Source organism: Vulpes vulpes, chromosome 1, assembly GCF_048418805.1.
Source record: "Vulpes vulpes isolate BD-2025 chromosome 1, VulVul3, whole genome shotgun sequence".
In the NCBI taxonomy this organism is placed as follows: Eukaryota; Metazoa; Chordata; class Mammalia; order Carnivora; family Canidae; genus Vulpes; species Vulpes vulpes.
This window is the reverse complement of record NC_132780.1, coordinates 18246491-18270221: the sequence shown is the minus strand read 5'-3', so window position 1 is coordinate 18270221 and position 23731 is coordinate 18246491. Positions and strand designations below refer to the sequence as shown.

The 23731-nt window shown below is 41.2% G+C and overlaps 1 protein-coding gene across 3 annotated transcripts in view; it reads right to left on the bottom strand.

Annotated features, from left to right (window-relative positions):
- The window catches only part of LOC112912693 (uncharacterized), a 137812-nt gene that overhangs the window by 40305 nt on the left and 73776 nt on the right, over positions 1–23731 (bottom strand). Inside the window, exon 3 of one of the 3 annotated variants that reach the window (XM_072757399.1) lies at positions 14375–14495. The exons of the other annotated variants lie outside the window; for them this stretch is intronic. The gene's annotated coding sequence lies outside the window, so the exon portion shown is untranslated. The remainder of the gene's footprint in view (positions 1–14374; positions 14496–23731) is intronic. 3 annotated transcript variants of the gene reach the window in all.

The following is a 23731-nucleotide window of genomic DNA, read 5'->3' as shown; positions in this document are numbered from 1 at the left end:
AATTCCTAGTGGACACTGGGGCACAGCAGTCGGTTTTATTACAGACCCAAGGGAAATTGGCAAGCAAGACTTCAGGGGTGCAAGGGGCCACGGGCACCAAACCGTACTCATGGACTACCCAAAGAACTGTGGATATCGGCATGGATCTCTTCCATTCCTTCATGGTCATCCCTGAGTGCCCCTACCCATTGTTAGGTCGGGATTTGCTCACCAAGATGGGGGCACAAATTTGCTTCTATTACGAAGGAGCAAAAATCCTAAACAAGGAGGGGCACCCAATTCAGGTGCTTGTCCTGAGCTTAGAAGACAAATAGCAAGAAGACCACCAATTACTTAACACTACCCCCTCCAGATTCCCCCACCAGTGTCTCAGATAAAAATTGATGATGGGGAGCAAATTGATTGACTTTAAGTGGATCCAGACATGACATAGCAAATAGGTCTTGAAAATTATCACTACTAAGCCTGAAACTTTTATTCTATTGAGGTTAGCTGAAGGTCACATAAGTTCTGTTATTTTTTTGCAATTTGCTAGTAAAAAAAAAAATTGGCCAGACTGATGTTTAATTGTCTGTTTCCAAGTTTTCGTAAGTAATCGTTAAGATACCTTTCAAAGTCCTTGGTAACCTGAAACCTTAGTTACACTTTGATGATAAATAGAATTAAATTCATCGGACATCTAGGTCTTTTCCAAACAGGAAGAAGTGCTGAAATGTTGATTTGAATCTGTTGGTGAACATGCTTTGTACTTAACTGTTTCATAAATTTGCCATCTAAAGAGTTCTGGTGTTCAAAAATCGGTTACTCCTTAGTTTTCACTGGACACTAAGGTTCCTAAGAATGGAAAAACTCTGCTAAAATAAGACTGATGACTGATAAAGAAAGCAACTCTGTATGTAGAAAAGGAGATATGTAAGAAAACTGTAAGGAATGGGAATATATTTTTGTTCAAGGTAAAAGAAAGTAATTTTGTCCTAAATGAGACTGACTGGAAAGAAATGGCTTGGGACAAATTCTGAATGCAGAGGAAGGTATAAAAGGGTTGTGAAGGGAAATCCTTGGAAAGGAATTTTAGATGTGGTCAGGACAGACTGAGATCACAGTAAATGGATTTTAAAGTATGAGAGTATAAGATTAAAAGTCTACTTTCTGGGATCCCTGGGTGGCTCAGCGGTTTAGCACCTGTCTTTGGACCAGGGCGCGATCCTGGGGCTCCAGGATCGAGTCCCACGTCGGGCTCCCGGCATGGAGCCTGTCTCTCCCTCTGCCTGTGTCTTTGCCTCTCTCTCTCCCTATATCTATCATAAATAAATAAAATATTTTTAAAAAATTAAAAAAAAAGTCTACTTTCTGTTCAAAAGTTTCCTTCATTTGTTGGTCTACTCTTGATAAGAGCAGCAGTTTTGTCAGATACGCGCGGGGCAGCCATAACCACGGAAACGGAGACCAGCTGGGCAGAGCCTTTGGCAGCCAGAAGGTCGGCTCAACGGGCAGAACTGATCGCACTGGCCAAGACACTGACTGGGGGAGAAGGTAAACGAATAAACATCTACACCGACAGCAGGTACACCTTCGCCACCGCTCACATCCATGGAGCCCTTTACAGAGAGAGAGGGCTTCTGACAGCAGAGGGAAAAACTACTAAGAACAAAAGAGAGATCCTTGAACTCCTGAGGGCCCTCTGGCTGCCCAAGGTAGCCAATGGACTAACTATCGTCCATTGTCCTGGACACCACAGAGCAGACACACCAGTAGCCAGGGGAAACTGGCTAGCCGACTCAAAAGCTAAGGGGGCGGCCCTCATGGTGACCCAGGTTTTAACAACCACATTACCCGATCCAGGGGCACCGAGCCTGCCTGACACCCCCAACTATACTGACGCTGACTTACACTGGATCAAACGCCTGCCTATGACCCAGTGCTTGCGTGGCTGGTGGAGGGCCGCAGACTCCAGCATCATCCTGCCAGAGGAACTAGGATGGCGAGTCCTACCAAAATGCATTGGAGTACTCACATGGGAACAAGGAAGATGGAAGACCTCATACAACATGCAAAGATCACTATTAAAGACTCTTGAGCAAAGATGGAGCAGATTGTGGCAAGTTGCCACGCATACCGGTTAACTAATGCCACCGCCCATGGGTCTAACTCAGGCACCTGGCTCCGGGGGGACAGCCCAGGAGTCTACTGGGAAGTGGACTTCACTGAGGTAAAACCTGGAAAATATGAGTACAAGTATTTACTAGTGTTTGTAGATACTTTTTCAGGATGGACAGAAGCATTTCCTACCAAACATGAAACAGCACAGACCGTGACCAGGAAACTGTTGGAAGACATTTTACAGAGGTATGGTTTTCCTGTTAGAATTGGATCAGACAACAGACCAGGATTCGTCTCTAAGGTAAAATGGGGAGTGGCACTAGTACTTGGGGCAGATTGGAAATTACATTGTGCATATAGGCCCCAGAGCTCAGGACAGGTGGAGAGGATGAATAGAACAGAAGGAGACCTTAACTAAATTAGCCCTGGAGACTGGCGGGGACTGGGTGACTCTCCTCCCCTTCGCCCTATATAGGGTGGGGAACTCCCCACATAAGATGGGACTGACTTCCTACAAAATCATGTGCCGTCTTCCTCCACCTATTATCCCCAATTTAAAACCTGAGGTGCTTGCTGAATTTGATGATCATCAACTCCTTTTCTCCCTCCAAATGTTACAATGAACCCATGAGCAGGTATGGCCTAAGCTGAGGGCCTTCTACGAGACTGGGCCACCCCCAGACCCCCATTGATATCGGCTGGGTGACTGGGTGTAATGTGCAGAGATACCAACACCAGACACTTCAACCTCGCTGGAATGGACCCTACATCAAGATCCTGACCACTCCCACCGCTCTCAAGGTCGACAGGATTACTCCCTCGGTCCACTATACCCACGTACGGCCAGCTGACCCACACGCTGTTCTCAAGGACTTTGTTCCAGAATGGAAAGTCAGACTTGCAAGAAGAGTAAAAGAAAAACAAAAACAAAAAAGTAGTAGGTATGCAGATAAAGGCAAATAGGCCTTAACTATAAAAAGCAGTGGTAATGCTTTCTTGTAGGGCTATGAAATACTTAGTGTCGTCATGATGGACTGGGTAATTTAGCACCCTCCTGTATTCAAGTAGAAAAGCTGAATAAACCATTCTTAGCCATTTGCTTGAAGACTTCGGAGAATTCATGAGCAATAAGAATTAAGACGCCAGGCTCTGGAGGAGCTAGAAACTTCAGAATGTGAATCTGGAATTTGGGGCTGCTTCATTGTGGGTATTGTCTGTACATTCTGGAGGAGTCACATGGGAAGCTGAACAGACTTTTTTATAGTGTCATGGGGTCAAGTGGCCCCAGCTACGCCATAAGAAGTTCTAAGGATCCCTAAATGGAGTCCTGGAAGATGAGGAGAGAGAATAGGGCAGAAGCAATATTTGAAGAGACATTGGCTGAGGATTTTCCAAAGTTGGCAAGAGAACTCAAGCCATGGACTTTTAATAAGTCCTCTGAGCTTCAGAAAGATAAGAATATACACTTTCAAGTTTTGTGTTCAAATTTCACCCCCAAAGTGGGATAGATTTGCTTACATTCTTAAACAGCACTGTTGTGACCTGAAATGTTAATTTGTAAAAGAGACATGAATACTGTCTGTTAGATTTATATTGAATGTTCTATATGTTCTCTTTCATTGTTCTCTTAGCTTCAGTTTACTTCTGACCCACGTTACCGCAACCTTTGACTCTAAAGTTTTCCTTCTTTGGAAGTGTATTTGCAGTTGGCGAGTGTATTGCTAACCTTATGAATCTTATAAATATTATTTGTTGAGTTCTGAAGTTGACCTAAATTTTGACTTTTCCCAGGAAGACAGATTAAAAAAAAAAATTCGGTGTGTTTAGGACATTGTAAAGTTGGTTGGAAGGAATGACACAAACTGAGTTGAATAGAAATGTCGATTATGGAGCTCCCAAGAGTTAGTGGGTTTTTCTTACTGACATTTAAGATAGGAATCTCTTTGGCCACCACACACTATGCTCCACTACCTCTGATTACATAATTTATTTGTTTCTAATGATGCATGTGAGTTTCTGCCAGCCTTCCTATGGATGTAAAAAAAAAAAAAAAAAAAAGAAAAAATTATGTCTCCTTTTCCCCAGCACAGAGCAGGAGAGGGAGAAGGAAAGTGTTACTCTGTAAACGCTAATTGAGAATTCAGTAAGAGCCACACATACACTGTGCAAAGTCCACAGACAGACAACATCCACGGCACAGCTGGATCCTCGATGATTCTGGGTGAGGTGTGTCCCCGGATGCCTGTGTCAACCATGGTCCCACAAACTCAGCGTGATCACATCTCTGCATCTAGGACCACCCTGCCTGGCATCACCGTGACTTCACTCTCAGCACTTTTGTGAAGCTCAGTCGTGAGTGGAGCCCAGAACATGTGTTAAGCCTAAGAGAACCAGAATTTAAGAGCATGAAGTGCTTTAGGCCACGAGGTTTGTCCTCCTTGATTAAGTCTTGAAAAGCACAGGCCCAGAGAGTTTAAAGTACTTTGACTAACGCTGCGGGACTGCTTCATGACCAGACCTACCATCCTGGCCACCCGAGGAATTGTAGCAAAACATCTGAGCCCATGTGGCTCTGGGCTGGTGTGAATCTCACAGCTGTTCCAATGTATGCCCTTGCGTTAGATGCACTGTGGCCAGGCCAGGTCAGGTGCCCTCTAGCAGAGATGGCTGTAATCCCAAAGGAGGATTGAGGTGTTTGTCCTGGGAAAAAGGAAAACAACCCTGGGCAACTCACGCCTGTGGAGGTCGAGAAAAATTTAGACCATTGCCTTTGTCAACAGAGGCCCAGGACCTTGGGTCCTGCAAAGGATCCTCTGAAAAAGGGGGGAATGTGGGACCCAGGAAAAATAACAAAAATCCCCTACCCCTGGACAAGCAGAGCAGGACTAACTCCATTTTGTGCTACACCCGCCATCTCATGTAAAATCCCCCACACGACCTGCCTATTGTTTAAGGCACTCCCTCAGCCTAGTTTAGCTATTAAGCACACCCTTATCAGAAACCAGCACACTTTGGAATGCGGGACCTCTGACCTTTAACCCGCCAAGGAATGAAAACCCCTTTTGCCCACCAAAACTGCGCACAAATTCTAACCAGAATAATAGGCTAGTTTAAATGTGAATCGTAATTCAATGGCCACCTGCGTGTGCACCAACATGATTGTGCAACTTTCTGTGTATGTTACAATCTCATTGGCCACTGGCCCCTATAACACTGCTGTGCTTCTTAGTCTCGGGGTCCAAGCCCCTGCTCTGCTGTATGGAGTATACTTGGACCCAAGCTCGAACTTGTAAATAAACCCTCGTGTACTTGCATCGGTGTCGGCTCCTTGGTGGTTTCTCGGTTTCGTAATCTTGGGCACAAAAGTAGTGGAGAAAAGTCTTCACATTGCCTCCTTTTCAGCTTTAACTTCCCCTTCCTTAAGGTAACATCATCGCTTCTGCAGATGAATGGGAATTCTATACAGTGAGGGCAAAAAATAGTACTGTCCATAAATTAAACTCCAATTTACACCTTTTATTGTGTCTAGTACTTGGCTGTGGAGGTCAATTCTGAACATTGGACATCTCTCCTGTGTGTTCTAAAGGGGCAGTTGGGGGACACCTGGGTGGCTCAATGGTTGAGCATCTGCTTTCGCCTTGGGATGTGATCCTGGAGTCCTGGGATCGAGTCTCACATCGGGCTCCCTGCATGGAGCCTGCTTCTCCCTCTGCCTATGTCTCTGCCTCTCTCTGTGAGTCTCTCATGAATAAATAAAATCTTTTAAAAAGGAAATAAACCTTTTTTCTTAACTCCAGCATTTATAACATTAAAAAAAAATCAAATAAATCTAGACCCAGCACGGAAGTCTAGTGATGAAAATTACCAGAAATAAACAATATAACTGATAACCAAAAAATAAAACAGGATAAAAATTAAAGTAGGAGCGGTTCCTGGGTGATTCAATCAGTTAAGCACCTGGCTTCAGCTCAGGTCAGGATCTCAGGGATGTGGTGGGCTCCCTGCTTACTGGGGAGTCTGCTTCTCCCTCTCCCTTTTCCCTTCCCCCCAAACTCATGTATTGTCTCTCTCAAATAAATAAATATAATAATAAAATAATGAAAAGCTAAATAAAATAAAAAAAAATAAGGTTCTTTACGGTTTTCTATAAATTAAGTCATCTAGGAACAGAGAAAGGTTTAGTTTTTTTCCTTATTATTTTTTTTAAAGACCCCCAGGACACTGGGATCATGACCTGGGCCAAAGGCAGATGCTCAACCACTGAGCCACAGAGGCACCCTAGTTTTTCCTTACCAATTGGATTCCCTTTATGTATTTTGTTCTGACCTAATGTTTCAGACTAGAATATATAATGCTGTGTTGAATGGAAGTGCTGAAGTCACTTCTTTACCTTGCTTCTGATCAAATAGAATGTTCAGTCACTTACTATTGAATAAGTTAGACTTCACCTTTTGGTATGTACGTGGCCTTTATCAGGTGAGGGTAGTCTTCTTCTATTCCTATTGTTGAGTGTTTTTTTTCTTGAACCACTGTCCCAAATGCTTAGATTCTTGTTCTGTGTGCATTAATAAGATTATGTCATGTTTGATCTTCATTCTGTTAATGTGCAGTCTGAAATTGATAGATTTCCATATCTTGAGACATCCTTGATTATCAGGAAGAATTACCACTTGATCATGTTGTAAAATAGTAAAATGTTCTTTTGATTCGAGTTGTTTAATTACTTGTGGACTTTGTAGGACTCCTTGTCACAGGTAGTACCTGGTCATCTGCTTGTAGTGTCTTCCTTTGGCTGTGATAACCTTTTAATGCTGATGTCACAGAGAGTGTTTGATGTTTCACTTCTCTTCACTCCTTGAAAATGTTGGAGGAGATCATGAAGTACTTTCTCATTAAATGTTTGTTTGAATTATCCGGTGAATTCATCTGACACAGGGCTTTTCTTTCTTAGGGTGTTATTTTATTTTACTTTATTTTATTTTATTTTATTTTATTTTATTTCTTTTTCAAGCTACTCAGTAGTTGTAGATCAGTTGAGATTGTTTTTTTTCTAATATTTCCCCATGGTGGAGTCAGGTAGGTTATACCTTTTTTGAAATTTATACATGCTTTTTTTGATACCTATTTACTGGCATAGTAATTATGGATCATCACCTCTTATAATTACTTTATTCCTATTCCTAAGGTATCACTGATACTGTGTCTGCGTTCATTTCTTCTGGTTTTAGTTGGTTTTCTCTCTTTCATTCTTACTTGATTCAGATAAAAGTATGTCATTTTTGTTGATCTTTTCTTACAAGCAACTCTTCCTATCGTAGATATTTTACTGCTTTTACTACAACCTATTTGGTTGATTTCTATTTTAAGCTTAAATTTCTTTCTCTCTGCCAATTGTGAGCCGAAATGGTACTTTTCCTGATTTTTTTGAGGTGTAGGAAAGTAACGCATGCTACAGCATGACAACAGAAATACCTATTATGCCATGTGGTGACTACGTTGTACGCAAGTGTATTTGTTCAGGGAAGAATAAAGTCCTGGTGATTCCTTCTCAGCCATCTTGCTGAAGTTCTCTAATTTTAATTTTGCATTTTAGGAGTTTTCATTATACTCATCTGAAAGTAGTAAATGGGATGATTTTGCTTTTCTCTTATTTGATATCTTTCAGCTATATCTTCACATGCCACCCAGAGCTTCCTGCCAAAGCTGTGTGTAGACGCTTCTTTCCAAAAATTGGAAGTGTTTTCTGAAAGCTCCAAACTTATTGTACATGAGAGTGTCCCTATGGGAGAGAATCCTCATAAATATAATGAAAGCGTGAAAGCTCTTAACCAGACCCCCCAGTGTTGGTGGTAATCAGAGAATTGATGTGTGGGGAAAAAAAACATACAGATGTAATAAACCAGCGAACACGTTTAGCCAGTCATCAAGACTAAATATACAGGACAACCGGGTGGCTCAGCAGTTGAGCGTCTGTCTTTGGCTTGGGGCGTGATCCCTGGGTCCTGGGATCCAGTCCCACATTGGGTTCCTTGCATAGAGCCTGCTTCTCCCTCTGCCCGTGTCCTGCTTCTCTATCTGGGTCTCTCATGAATAAATAAATAAGATCTTTTAAAAAGAAAAAGATACATTTGCAAGGAATGTGGCAAAGCCTTTGATGGGCCCTCAAACCCATGTTTGCTAACTCAACATCAGCAAATCCATGGTAGAGAGAAACCTTACAAATGTGAAGAATGTGGTAAAATGTAGAAGTACCTCTGATTATTATATGGACATAGGTGAATCCGTTCGGGAGAGAAACTTTACAGTTACATTTGCAAAAAGAATGTGGCAAGCCCTTTAACTATCACTCAAGCCTTACTGAACTTCAGAGAATCTACACTGGAGAGAAACCTTACAAATGTAAATACTGTGGCAAGGGCTTTAAATTCCACTCAGTTCTTATTGGACATCACAGGATTCATTCACAGGAGAGAAACCTTACAAATGTTCAGAGTGTGGCAAGGCCTTTAATGAGCACTCAACTTTGACTCAACATCACAGAATTCATAGAGGAGAGAAACCTTACAAACGTAAAGAATATGGCAAGGCTTTTAGGCAGTACCCAAACCTTATTCAACATCACAAAATTCACACTGGAGAAAAACCTTACCAATGTCAAGAATGTGGGAAGGCCTTTAACCGTCGCTCAACCCTTACTCAACAGAATTCATTCTGGACAGAAACCTTACCAATGCAAAGATGTGACAAGGCCTTTATCCAGATTCAGGCCTTATTCAACATCAGAGAATTCATTTGTGAGAAAACCTTACCCGTGTAAATAATACAGGAAGGCCTCTAATCATATTTCAATACCTACTCATTATCACATAATTCATAACGCAGCAAACCTGAAAGTGTTTAAAATTTGAGAAAAGTTTTAAGGACTGCTCACCACTTAGTCCACATCAGAGACTTCATATTAGAGAATAACCTTAAAATGGTTAAGAATGGGGCCAGGCCTTTAAGCAATGCTAACACTGACTCCTGATCAGGGAAGGTATACTGGAGAGGATTTTTCCTGAAGCTCTCTGAAAACTATATGCAAATCATTGGATGTAAAGAAATCATCATAACAGTTCATGTAGAGACAAGCCAAGTGCTGCCCTCTATCGGCCAATGTAAAGATTACCAAAGGTATTTCAGCTGGAAGCCAGGAAGATTTGTGAGGTTGCCTGTGCTTGCCCTTACTCTATCTGAAGATCCTTCAAGACCAATAGCTAGAAATATGCTCAACTGGCTACCATTAGACCTCAGAAACTGCCTTAACATTTGGTCTAATTACTAACCATTCCCATTTAGTAACATTAATTCTATCAATGGGCTAACTTAAAAATACACCTGCATCGTCGCCTCTTCTTTCAAATTTATTCAAGTTACTTAACAAATAGTGTTTTATTCGCTCATGGGATAGAGTTTAGGGATTCATCAGTTGCATCTAACTCCCAGAACTCATTACATCTAGTGCCCTCCTTAAGGTTCATCACCTAGTTTACCCCATTCCCCTGTTGAAATGAGTTTGATTGAACTGACCTATTGTTAGGAGCAAAATACTGGATCAATGGCATGAAACAATCTACCAGGTCAACTTCTAACATGTGAGACTCTTGAAGTTTCAGATGGGGGAATTGCAGGAGTGCAGGACAGCCTCTATGCTGCCCTCACCACCACCTCCTGAATGTGCCACATTGGCCTTGTGAGGATTTTGAGTTGAGGGTACTTGGGATCCTGCAGGCTTGAGAACCTTTACTCCGTCCCTTAAACACACAGTAGATTCTAAATTGGGGGGTGATGTCTTTCCCAGAATAAGAGTTATTAACAGAGTTTATCTCAGTGACCCATCTCTAAGGTATACAAAGATGTCATTACCAAATATCTGCCCTTCTTATTGCCGTGTGAAATGTTTTCCTTTCCTCTGAAGCTCCAGGCCCCCAGTCCTTTTTCCTTAGTTCAGCATGACATTGGCACCTCATCTTGCCTGACAGTCTTTGGAATTTCCACATCTATGGAATTCCTGTTTGGATTCCTGTGGATTCCCTGTATGTACACCTATTAAGTTTGTCTCCTTTTAATCTGACGTCGATTTCATTCCTACTCCAGCTGGAAGGATCTTTGTTTTTTTTTTTTTTTTAAACTATTTTTTTAAATTTTTATTTATTTATGATAGTCACAGAGAGAGAGAGAGAGAGAGGCAGAGACACAGGCAGAGGGAGAAGCAGGCTCCATGCACCGGGTGCCTGATGTGGGATTCGATCCTGGGTCTCCAGGATCGCGCCCTGGGCCAAAGGCAGGCGCCAAACCGCTGCGCCACCCAGGGATCCCTGGAAGGATCTTTGAAGGGACAAGAATTCTTGTTCTCAGACAGAGGATTTGATTTTAATGCCTCATTTCCGGACATCCTATAGAAAGCATAAAAAGATGGTGGAGTAGTAGGAGGTACATGTCCAGGAGTTGATATTTTTGAGCTCAGTTTTTGCCACTATTTCAGAAGGTCCCTTTTTGTTTCCTGCATGGATATTATCTTGTGTTTGCTTTAAATTTTCTAAGTAGCAGTCAAAATATGTAACCCACTCAATTTGTGTAGTTGAATAGATCACTCTCTCTTGAGGAGCATATGTAAGTACACAAATTAAGTCTTTCAAGCAGTCCTCATTTAGGCCACTTGAGCATTAAATCACCCTTCAGTAGAATTTTCTATTTATTTAGACACTTGCAAATAGGTAATCCATATGTGTTAACATGACTCCCACCAGATGGTTGGAAGGTGCATCTCCATCCCTTTTCTCCCTATAGTGATGGTTTATTTTCCATCGTAGTAGGTTGAAAGGTGCAGCACCTAAGGGAGTTTAGCTGGAAATGAGTGTGCTAATTAGAGTGATCTTACCCCTTCAAGTGTCCCTCTGGAGATGGTTGATTGTATTTTATGTTTTGTGTTTTCCTGGAGTTAGCCTGGCTAAATTCAAAGTGCTGAGAATGGGGAGCTCGTGTGGCTCAGCGGTTTAGTGCCACTGTCAGCCCAGGGTGTGACCCTGGAGACGCGGGATTGAATCCCATGTCAGGCTCCCTGCTTGGAGCCTGCTTCTCCCTCTGCCTGTGTCTCTGCCCCTCTCTCTCTATGTGTGTGTGTGTGTGTGTGTCTCATGAATTAATAAATTTAAAAATCTAAAAAATACAAAAGAAAAAAACCCCCCACAAAGTGCTGAGAATGCTAAGTGGTGATTCTTCTATGCTTCCCCTGATGGACCAGCTGAATTATTTGTATTGTGAATGGGAACCACGGTGGGGTGGCCGTGTTTTGCTAAAGATGACTGTGCCACTGTATTAAGAGGAGCTAATGTCATTTGTCTCTGGATTCATTCAGAGACTCATCTACAGAATGCAGCAAGCATTTAAATTTGCCAGATTGTGATGAATTTTAAATTTTTAAGGGGAAGATTCATCTCTGCCACAGACATGTAATCTGTGCTTCTCCTGACTCTAAAGTGTATTGTGCCCATGTAATATTAGAATAGAAAATCACCTTCACTTTGGTATAGTCATAACTGAACACCAACTGATTTTCCAGTATGCATCCTATTGTCCCAGGCTTCCCCTGATCTAGTAGCTGAATTATATGTATTGTGAATGGCAGTCCATTTGGGATGGCTACAGGGTGCTGAAGTTGACTCTGCTACTCTGTATGATTTTGCCAGTAGGGCCTGTTTTGGGAACCTGCTTTGAGTGACAGTCTGGGGGTATTGTTAGGGTTGTCATTTTTGATAAGGACATTAGCCCATGAAAATGCAATCAGATACACAAGTGATCATGAATTGTTTTAGTTGGACTGTGGTCCTTGTTCGCCAGAAGTGAAATTTGGCTCATGTGTGGGATGGTTTCTCCTGTTCTTTAACCCCGAAAATGTCCTGTGTACCTAGTCCTCAGTAGTCAGTTAAATACCCACCGCTGCTGTGTGTGTGTGTATCCAGGGCTGGAATTTACACTCTGAAGTCTCAGACTATGGAAACTTTTCTGTGTGAAGTCTTCTGAATGAAGAATTGATTGTCTAACAAAGGAGAGACTCCACGGACATGTCTTTTTCTGGAAGGGCATTTGAATTCCTCCTATTGCTTTAGGTACATAGGTTCAAATATTGACTCTACAAACATTTCGATAATCACTAAACCTTTCTTAAAAACTAAACTATTTTTGTCATTTGTAAGGGGAAAAAAAGTATTGTTTCTTTTCTATAAAGGGAAAAATCAGTTCTTCCCTAATGTGTTTCTCTGCTCTGTATTCCTCTTACTACATACACAGAGCAGTTAATTTCTAACACTTCTCGTCACAAATATGTGGTAATAGTGCTTTCCCGCCAATTATCACATTGCCAATACCACTTGGATGTCCTGCAATTTAACAAAATTTGAACACTATTTACCAAGATATATTGTCAAGTCCCACAGGTAAGAGCTCAGTCCCTCAAGACTGCCCCCACCCCAACACACATTTTTACTTAAAAGCTCAGGCTATTACCCATATTTGTGAATGACTGGGTATAGAAGTTCCAATAAGGTCTCTCTGTTCAATTAATTTGCTAGAATGGCTTGCAAACCTCAGGGAGGTACTTATTAAAGCACATGATAAAGGATATAGATGAATAGCCAGGTGAGGAGATACACAGCATGATTTCTGGGAGTATCTCAAAAGCTTTTGTGCTCTGTGGAATTAGTGTGAATCACCCACCCTGTGTGGATATGTTCACCAGCCTGGGAGCACTTCAAACTCCATGCTATTGGGATTTAATGGAACCTTCTTCATGTAGCCAAGACCAGTCATTAATTCCATTTGCAGCCCTTCACCCTTCTCTGGAGTAAGGAGGGTGGGGAGATGAAGCTCATCATTCCAAGCTTCTGATCATAACTTGGTCTTTCTGGTGGCCAGTTTCCACCCAGGAATGCACTCTGAGTCACTTGCATTGGACAAGAGATGCTCTTAGTGCTGTTATCATTTAGGAATTTACAAAAGTGTTAGGAGTTTTGTGCTAAAACCAGCGGCAGTCCAAGTATTCTATTATCTAACAACAGTTAAAAAAAAAAGTAATGATACCAGTCCAAAAGTATAAAATTATGTACATTAAATCATTTGAATAAAGCAATAGTTACACAGAGGACCATACATTATAAATACTATAGAATGACTTCACACTTTGGTTAATATTTTATATTTCATTTTTCATGGAAACAGTAGCCTAGAACTCATGTTTCCATGCTGATTTCTCTTCTTTTTTTTTCTTAGAGTTGTATACATTTATTTATTCATTCATGAGAGGCACAGAGAAAGGCAGAGACATAGGCAGAGGGAGAAGCAGGATCCCTGTGCAGAGCCCGATGTAGGACTCGATACTGGGACTCTGGGACCATGCCCTGACCCAATGGCAGATGCTCAATCACTGAGCCACCAAGGTGTCCCTGATTTCTCTTTCTGAACCTAAATCTTGAACCCTGGAAAATGGCAATGGAGTATTTGACAGTGGGAATAATCTTCTGACTTCTGGTCCAGATTTTCCCTGGAAACCTGCAGGACTTCTACCTCTTACATCATCATTTTCCTTTACCCCAGTGGAACCAAGGAGAGTTTGAGAGTTTTTTCTCAGTCATCTGAATATTCCCACTTGTTGGTCATTTCTTCTAGTGCAACCCCTAACATCTTGGCAGCTTTTGATTTGAAATGTTTAGTCCATTATTTTGGATGCAGATGTTATTTTCTAGTTTCACAATGCTCAGAGGTGTCTCCATTGGCAACTCTGGCCCCCTTGAGTGTCTTCCAGGCCACCATCAGTCCCAGATCTCCAGGTGGGATTATGTTAGAGTTCCACATTCTATGGGCCCCTTCTATGTCCTATGCTAGATTCTACATGAGCTGGTCAATATCAGAGTTCCTACGTATTTGTGTTACAAGAAGAACAACAACAACAAAAAAAAAACCACATAGCAAACATTATAGGCTTTGGATAATGTTCTGCTATATCTCATGAGGAACACATAGACTTAGTCTATGCAGCATACAGATGTACCTCCAATGTTTTGTTTTTAGGACTCATGGTTGTTATTTGGTGAGTGCACAAGTCTAGGTGCCAACACCTTCATAGGAACAGTATCTCACCTAGATCCTTCCCTGAGAGAACAAAATAATAAACCTTCTTGTCCTCAAGAGCACCTTTGTAACTTTTCATGCCCTCTCTGCCATCATTGTAATTTCTCACCTTTTATTAGACCACGTGGGGGGAAATGAACAACTCTGTCTTAATCAATGAATGTTTCCCAACAGCCATACACTTTATTCTGCTGAGTGATGACCATTGTATTCAGTTCCGTCTGTGTATCCTGGAAGAATTACAAAACCTCATCTTATGAGAGGAATGCAGTCGTTTTTTTTCCATATCAATCTATACATTCATGCCTTACAGTGTTACATACAATTATAAGCTAGTCACATTGTAGGTGAAATGTTCAATAAGATCATCCACTCTAGTAATGAAGATAAATTATAGCCATAGTATGAATCCATTTATAATTATTATATAATTATGCACATAGTTATCTTGTGTTAATGGTCCCAGTACATAAGGTCAGTTCAATCAAGAATGAAACTGTCATAAAAAAGAAAAAAAAAAAAAAAAAGGAATGAAACTGTCTCCTGAAAGAATGTAGAGATACTCAAAATATCTTTGAATGTGTATCTTTCAATATGAGATATTACATTAGCCAAACATTTATCTGGGCATGGGGTTATGAAGACAGTTCCACAAAAATGGTTAACAAGTTTGATGTTCCTTTAAGAAATGGCACTCCTGATGGTCAGAGCAGAATGTCTACATGGCAACAAGCAGAATGTCTATGTGGCAACAAGCCTATGTGCCACAGTAGGTCCTGCCTTAATGCAATTTCAGGAGGGAAGATCCTTTAACAATGCAGGGTTAAGACCTCACAAAATATCAAAAATCATGACCAGGACTATAGCTAGCTATTACCTGAGTTAACTGAAGTAAAGGTTTCTTACTTCTGAGAGCCCTGCTTAGAGACAGGATACATTACACGTGCATCAGAGGATACTGCTCCATCAAGACAGGTCTGTGCTCTACCAGGTGGCACAGACTCAGCCTAAGGTTTCTGTTCTCTGGATCCCTACAAAGGGCATTAAGTCAGTCTCACCGGGGATATTCTCTCCAACACCAGGGACTCTCTGTAATATTTGGGGATGTCCTGTATAGAGCATTAGGCCGGCACCAGAATCTGAATTTGCTTCCATTTCAGAGAAAAAGGAGTGAGTCATCCAGGGTCGTCTTCTCCCTCCATAGATGGAATCTTCTCTGTGGTACCCAGGTGGGAGTCCCTTCTTTGGTTAAAGAACACTGAGTAAGTGTGGAGATGCAAACACATAGAAAGTGATTGTTTCTGTGGCATCTGGTCATTAGAAAAACAGAAGCATGATCCGTACCAAGAACTTTTAGACTAGGAAATGGGTATGCTGTGAATTCAGGATTGTGGAGTCAATGTGAGGAGAGGTGGTATACAGGGGACTTTCCTTGTGGTATGGTAAAGATCATTAGGCAGTTGTAGAAATGTAAAGAAACAGAAACTGATGGTTTCCATGGCATCTGGTCATTAGAAAAGCGGATGAAGAGTCATGATCCTTACCTTGCAGGAATTTTTAGGCTAGGGCAAATGGTACATTGTTGAATTCAGGATTGTGGAGTCAACATAAAGAAGAGGTGGTCCTTTGCTTCAGTTGGGCCAGTCTCTTGCCTGTGTTGTGGCGTGAGTTCTGGTATCATCCCTGATGGTTCATTCCACTGACCAGAGTTTATTTATTTATTTTTTTTAACCAGAGTTTTTATTAGCATTAGTAGCATTTATTTTACATCTGTGTTAAGAATAACGTTTTCTAATATAATTGTCCCAGGATATTCTAAGTGCTTATATTAAGTTGCTTTCTATTTTATTTTATGAAATAAACAGTAAAAAGACTAGATAAATTAAGATGAACTCTGGGTGTTGAATTTCTTTGGATGGGCTTAGGAATGACAGAGCTGGAATTACCCCCAGAGTCATGGAGATCAGCCTACAGCCAGCTCAAACCAGATCCACCCTCTTCTGAGGTGGTGTCCAGGTCTGGCCTGGCTCTGGGATTTCCTTCCTTCCCAGGACAGATTGGAGATCCCTTTTTTTTCTTTTGAGATCCCATTCTGAGTGGCTGGTCCTTTCATCTCTCCAGGGCTAGAGCTCACAATTTCCAAAACCCAGAAGCAGATAAATGGGAGCAAAGGACTAAATATTTTAGCATCTTCATTTTTGTTTTTATCACTAAATCCTCCACTTCTTCAGCAAATATTAAGTATAATAATATATAATTATCTGTAGTCACCATGCTGTACTTTGGATCTCCAGAATTTATTCATTCTGCAGGAAAGAAATTTTGTACCACTTGACCAACATCTCCTATTTCATTCTCAACCTCCTGGCAATCACAATTCTACTTTGCTTGTAGGAGTTCAACTTCACTAGATTCCGGACATAACTGAGATAATGCAATATTTGCCATTTTGTGTGTCTTATTCCACTTAGCATAACATCCTTCAGGGTCACATACGTGTCCCAAATGGACTAAAGGCTAAATTTTATATAGATAGATACTATATTATATATATTATATATTTATGATACATAATATATTCTATGATATATAATTTATATCATAAAGTAAATAAATAAATAAATAAATAAATAAATAAATAAATTTTCTTTAACCACTCCTAAAAAGCAGGGAACTACAGGGAGAGGATACTTCCTATTTGCTAGAATGACTGAATTTAAGGGAAAAAAATTAGTAACACCAATATGGAGGAATTAAAATGATCATATATTGCTAATGAGCATGTACAAAGTACAGGAAAACTGGCTTTTACTTATAAACTCAGATATTTATCTAGTTAAAAAAATGTAAACACAACAATGAAAACTCTCAGAACTACTAATCTATTCTTCCTTTCTGTATTTTTCTGTTCATGGATATTTAACTCTTATACAGTTTTTTTTAAAAACAGGAAAACAAGATGAAGCACATAGGTGGGGCCCAGTACCAATATCTTGGGTTATTATAGGACACAGTGCCCAACTCACAGGGTATTACAGGGATGAAATCGCATTATATATGTGAAGTTGCCAACAGGGTGCACCATAACTTCCCTGGAAACACAAAATTAGTGTTCAAGAAATGTTGCAGTAATCAATGTATACACATTGTTTCCAAATAGAGACTTGCTTAGACATTAGTGCATTCACCAGCCTTCTTTCTGCAAACTTTAAAATGCTGTGAAAGCATGTGGCCCTTCAGGATGGTGATAATGATCTTTGCTAGGAACCCACAGTAAACTACAACAAAGAAAAGTAAACTCTTTTCTGGGCACTAACCAGGGTTGACATAAGATGGTGGGTGTGGGGGGCTCAGGTGTGTTGTGCCTGTATTCTCTAGTTAGCGCCACTAAATGTGGGTCTCCAGGAGCAGCATCAGCACTAACAAAGAACTTGTGAAAGATGCTAGTTCTCAGGCTCCATTTCAAGCCTGCAGAAACACCATTTCTTCAATGGGACCTGGAACACAAAGATGATTTCTATGCACATTAAAATTTGAAAGCACATCATTGCTTCTCAGCCTGGGGTTACAGTAAGGATCTCAGGGTGAGTTTTAAGAACCACTATCACCGGGTCCTCTGTCAGAGTCTGTCTATGGGTAAGGGTAATAGCATCAGTGCTGCTTTAAATATGTGCTCAGGTAGGCGGGAGTGAAGCACAAGGATTAAAAGATTTATTTGTGAAGGCTGAGACCAGGTTTCAGTTGAAGAGAAGCTATCAAGACTGTTCGGTCTGGGGCAGGTCAGTGCAGCCAAAGTTCCTCATGGTGTGGCAGGATTTGTGGCTGTCTGTGGGAGGGGAGGACATTTGAAACCAAGAAGAAACCTCACATGCAAGTGTCCATGTAGGAGCTCTATTTTTTCTGGATCTTCTCTATGAAAAATTAAGAGAGAATGTGGTCTTTTATATATTTCAAGATCCTTCTGCCACTATGCTGATGATCGCAGGTGAAGAGGCCATACTGAGGCCACTAAGGGCTTACAGGTGTGATTTCTCTACATAATATCTTTTTTTTTTTTAATTTTTATTTATTTATGATAGTCACAGAGAGAGAGAGAGAGAGAGGCAGAGACACAGGCAGAGGGAGAAGCAGGCTCCATGCACCGGGAGCCCGATGTGGGATTCGATCCCGGGTCTCCAGGATCGCGCCCTGGGCCAAAGGCAGGCGCCAAACCGCTGCACCACCCAGGGATCCCTCTCTACATAATATCACCCAAGAAAACAATCAAAGCAGAAAGAGAGGACGAAATGGCTGCTTCTCAGATAAATCTTGACTTGGCTCAGGGCTGTGTCCTCATTTCTTATCCAAATGCCATGTATTTAGAATTTGCACACATTTACTTCTCTACCTCTGGTGGTCCTGCCTAGCAAATGTTTTGGACTACTGTTTATCGTTTTAATGACAGTCAATGTCAGCCCTTTAAGATACTCCTCTTTCTATCCCTGGGGCTGTTTATTCTCTCCAACTAGGCTTTCTACGCAGCATGAAGAATTCCTACCATGAATTCATAACCTGCAACTTTTGAAAACAGTCCCTCTGTGATAGATCAACCTGGGGATGTGTTGATACACATGATTCTCACTGGAGATGGGTCGGGTTTCAGGACCCAAGTGAAGAAGGAGAATATATAATATTTAGGTTCTTTCTGGATGTGGCCTGAGTCTATAGAAACTAGATGAACATGAACAAACTAGATGGCTTAAGGCCCAGAATAAGTCAATGTTCTGAAAAAGAGCCTTGCTGACTAGAATGCTTCAGAGAAAGACTAACTACTTGGAATACATTAAAAATTACAGGACATGGGAGCAATCTGTGAAATTTCATAACTTCTATAGTCTCACAATTGCAATCATATGATTTGCTTTTTAAAAAAAGTAATAGGGGTAGCCCTGGTGGCGCAGCCGTTTAGCGCCGCCCGCAGCCCAGGGCGTGATCCTGGAGACCCTGGATCGAGTCCCCGTCGGGCTCTCTGCATGGAGCCTGCTTCTCCCTCTGCCTGTGTCTCTGCCTCTCTCTCTCTGTCTCTATGAATAAATAAATAAAATCTTTTAAAAAAATAAATAAAAATAAAAAAGTAATAGCAACAATGATGAGTCCGATGTGCTTCAGACCAATAATTGCAATTTTTCTCATTAGAGCTGATGTTAACTTTTTTCACTTTGTTCAGAGTCTCTCTGCCAGATTCCCCCAGAAAATGAAGGGTATGACCTTTGTTTACTGGAGAACCTGGCCTTTGCAAATAAAGATTATAAATTAGCCCTAGACCTGTAAGTTTCCATTTTATTCTGCACAATGTCACAGATATGTTCTTTATTTTTAGCAAAAGGAAACAAGGACATAATTACACATGTTGACATGTCTTAAAAGTCTATAGTGTAACTCAGCACAAATGACATCATTCAGGAAATCATCAGGTGTTTGTTGGTATAAGGAAGGATTTATGATATTTTATCTTGGCTTTAACCTTCCCCTTCCCTGATGTTATCTGCAACTTTCACTCTACGTTTGTGGTAATTCTAGAAACTAAATGGCACAGAATATTTTTACATCTTAAAATCAGATATCTATTCCTCATTTTTGATTCAGTAGTACTTGGAAGTGGAATTAGGGAGCTGAACATTGAAAATGCTTCCTAAGTATTCTAAAGAGGCCATCAGAAAATAGCGTTTGAAGGAATAATTTTCTATATCCTTCTGTAATGTGCTCTCTTCTCTACCAAGTATGGTGCTGGATTTGAAATTTTACATTCTCCATTGAGTCGTTTCTTTTTCTTATAAACAGGGCTTTGCTGTCTCTAGACTGTATGTAGACTGCATCTGGTAGTTCTTTGGAAAACTAAAGAGCCCTGGCACATGAAGAGAAAGGAGACAATAGCCACACACCCAGGTAAGTGGCAGTCCATGAAGCAGATGACACAAGTGAGGGCCAATGGTTAATGGAGAAAACATGACCTTAATTTGTGGTTTGGGAAGCTCTTCTCGAATGGAATGATTCTGGAAGCCTAGGTACCTCTCCTGTCTCACTCTTCACATGCTCCTCCATCCTATAAGGACTTACCTTTGTTCCAGTTTTTTTTTTTTTTAAGATTTATTTATTCATGAGAGACAGAAAGACAGAGACATAGGGAGAGGGAGAAGGAGGCTCCCTGTGGGGGGGAGGAGGACCCCAGGACCCCGGGATCACAACCTGAGCCAAAGGCAGACGCTCAACCTCCGATCCACCCAGTTGCATTGTTTCAGTTTCTTCTATGGCATTCACAGTGAAATCCAAAAGCCTCCCCTTGGCCAGTGAGGGTGTATGCCATCTGATTGCTATTCCATTGCTTGTGGAAACATGTGAAAAATCTATACACATTGGGAGTTTCTAAGTGGAGACCCCAATGTAATTAACTTATGTCTTATTTTGAAGTGTACTTCTCCTGGAGACGCACACAGTCTGGTATAAAATCAGGAATGTGGTGTACACGGACTCTCCCCTACCAAATATTATGCAGAGCAGTCCTTCCCAGTGACTAGACCCTATGCTCCATCCTCAGAAATGTACTTGAGGGGATGCCTGGATGGTGCCAAACAGTTGGGCATCCAACCCTTGGTTTCAGCTCAGGTTTTGATCTTAGGGTCTGGGATCAATTTCCCCGTTGGACTCCACACTCATTATAGAGTCTGCTTACAACTCTCTCTGCCCTCCCACCCTAACATAAATGAATAAATCTTAAAAAACAAAAAGAAAAAAAGAAGGATAAGATATGTACTTGAAAGCTTCAGTGTCTACACTGGTGTCACAGTGGAATGAGTTGGGCTTCTTCATTAAGACCTAATTAATACTAGGCCTATCAACGACCAATACAAGAATCTTTGGAGTTGGGACACTGGAACTGGTAGTTCTAAAAACTACACAGGGGATCCCAATGTGAAGCCAAACCCAAGACTAACTTTTCTAAACATTCCTTGTCAAAATTTCACGTATATACAAACCATTTTAAGGTTTCCATTAAAAACAGACTCTAAGCACCCACAGTCACGTATCTGAGTGAATGAATGCATGAAGCCCATTAATGTGTACTTTTAACAACCATTGAGGTTGCTGTCCCCAGACTTCAATTCCAGTTGCCCTGAGCTAGAGAGCACAGAAGAGCACACCTGAAAACCAAACCATTCTATCTCAACACAAGTACGTCTTCTGTTGCCAATGAAGACTATTAACAGCTTCCAGAAAGACCACATTCTGTCCATCCCCTGCAAGTTCAGAAAGGACTAGGTAAGTCAGTGGTGAGAGCAAGGGGTAAATAGTATGTACTCATTCATAAAGGAATGCTTATTGAGTATCTACTACATGCTCTAGGTATATATGAGTATGCACTGGGTCCTGGACACAGTATGGGGAATCATACATATATTATGTGAGTTAATCTGTCTAAAGTTCTAGGGATTGGATATTACATGTTCATTTTTTTCCAGGAGGATGTGAATGCTGGTTTTGCCTCCCTGGGAGTAGAATTTCTGTCTCTTCTTCATTATCAGCAATCTTAAAAATAATGTTGGATGTGATGGCACATCTATAGAGAACAGACTGGGGGAGAGAAAGGAAGGGGGGATTAGAGGCTCTGAGGAAAATCTGAAGGGCCAATTTATTATGTAAATTATGTAAACACTGAACCAAGTGCAAACCAAGTACACAATTTCAAGTGAAACTTCCTATTTGCTCTGATTGCACAAGAGGATACACATCAAACTGATGAGCTGTTATGTCTGAAGATCAAACTATTACTGAATGCAGGCAATTAATGGAGATTTTTATTATTTAAATATTTTAAATGTTTAAACTGTACAATTTTTATTTTACAATTAAAGTCATGCCCTATGTTAGTTGTTGTTATCTCTACTATAACCACTTTCCACACATTTAGGAGTTAAAAAAGAATACTCTGAATTTTATGTTTGAATTTCAGTGGGCTTGACTGGGTTTTCTTTTTAGGATCCTACAAGGTCAAAATCAAGGTTTCATGAGGTATTGGGCTTTCTCTGCAGCTTATGGTGGGGAATCTACTTCCAGGACCATTCAGATTTTTGATAGAATCCATCTCCTTTTATGGTTGCCACGTGACCCCTCAATGGTCACACCTTGTACGTGGTATCCCCAAAGAAAAGAGAAAATATTGACTTTCATTGTGGACTCAAAATTTTACCTGTGGTCTTTTACTGTATATTCCACTGAAAAGCTTACTAGGTGGGGCACCTGGGTGGCTCAGTGGTTGAGCATCTGCCTTTGGCTAAGGTCGTGATCCTGGGGTCCTGGGATCGAGTCCTGCATCAGGCTCCCTATGGGAAGCCTGCTTCTTCCTGTGCCTATGTCTCTGCCTCTGCCTCTCTCTTCCTGTCTCTCATGAATAAATACAATCTTTAAAAAAAAAATGAAAAAAGAAAAAAAAGAGAAAAGCTTACTGGGTATATTATATAAGTACGGTTATTATCTCATGGGCTGAAATTAGAAACTGCTGACAATTGTGAATCAAAGGCAAATCAGGGAATCAATGAGTAGAAGAATGAATGACCTCCAACTGAATCCCTGCAACTTCATCACTCCCAGATGTATTGCTCCCCTCCCTCCATTTTTGTCCCCCATTGTGACCTCAATCTTTCCACCCCTATGGCTGTAAATATCCATGACACTCTCTAACACCCTAACACTCTCTCTCCAAATGATCCTTCTACAATTCCTCATGCTCTTCTATGTTCATCTTCTCCACTTTAGACCTATATAAACTATCAAGCCTTTTTGCCTGATTCTACAATCCTTAGTCCAACCTTGCTTCCACTGCCCACAAAACGTCCATTCTCCATTATCTGCACCTCCTCCATTGTCATTTAACTTCCCCACCCCATTCTAATGACTTCAGCCCATTTATTGTGTCTTTTATGTCCACTGTCCTCAATGTCAGAACCACCATTTATCAGGAGTCCTTAGTTTCCTGATGACCTTGCATGCATTACCCCCCACCCTACACTCCCTGATACTTTCTCATCAGCCCTTAAGCCTATTGATGCTCACTGTTTTCCCAGCTCCAGTGATCCCCCTCCAACTTCATTAACTACCTATGCTCCCATCTTTTCTTCCCACTATTCATTCCTAGTTAGAGCACTGAATACCCCCAGGACTGTACTCACAAGCAACTATCCCTCTTTTACCCCTATGTTCTTTAAATTTTTTTTTTTATTATCATTTATTTATGATAGTCACAGAGAGAGAGAAAGAGGCAGAGACACAGGCAGAGGGAGAAGCAGGCTCCATGCGCCGGGAGCCCGATATGGGACTCGATCCCGGGTCTCCAGGATCGCGCCCTGGGCCAAAGGCAGGCGCCAAACTGCTGCGCCACCCAGGGATCCCCACCCCTATGTTCTTTAATCCTTCATAGGCAATAAGGTTTGCA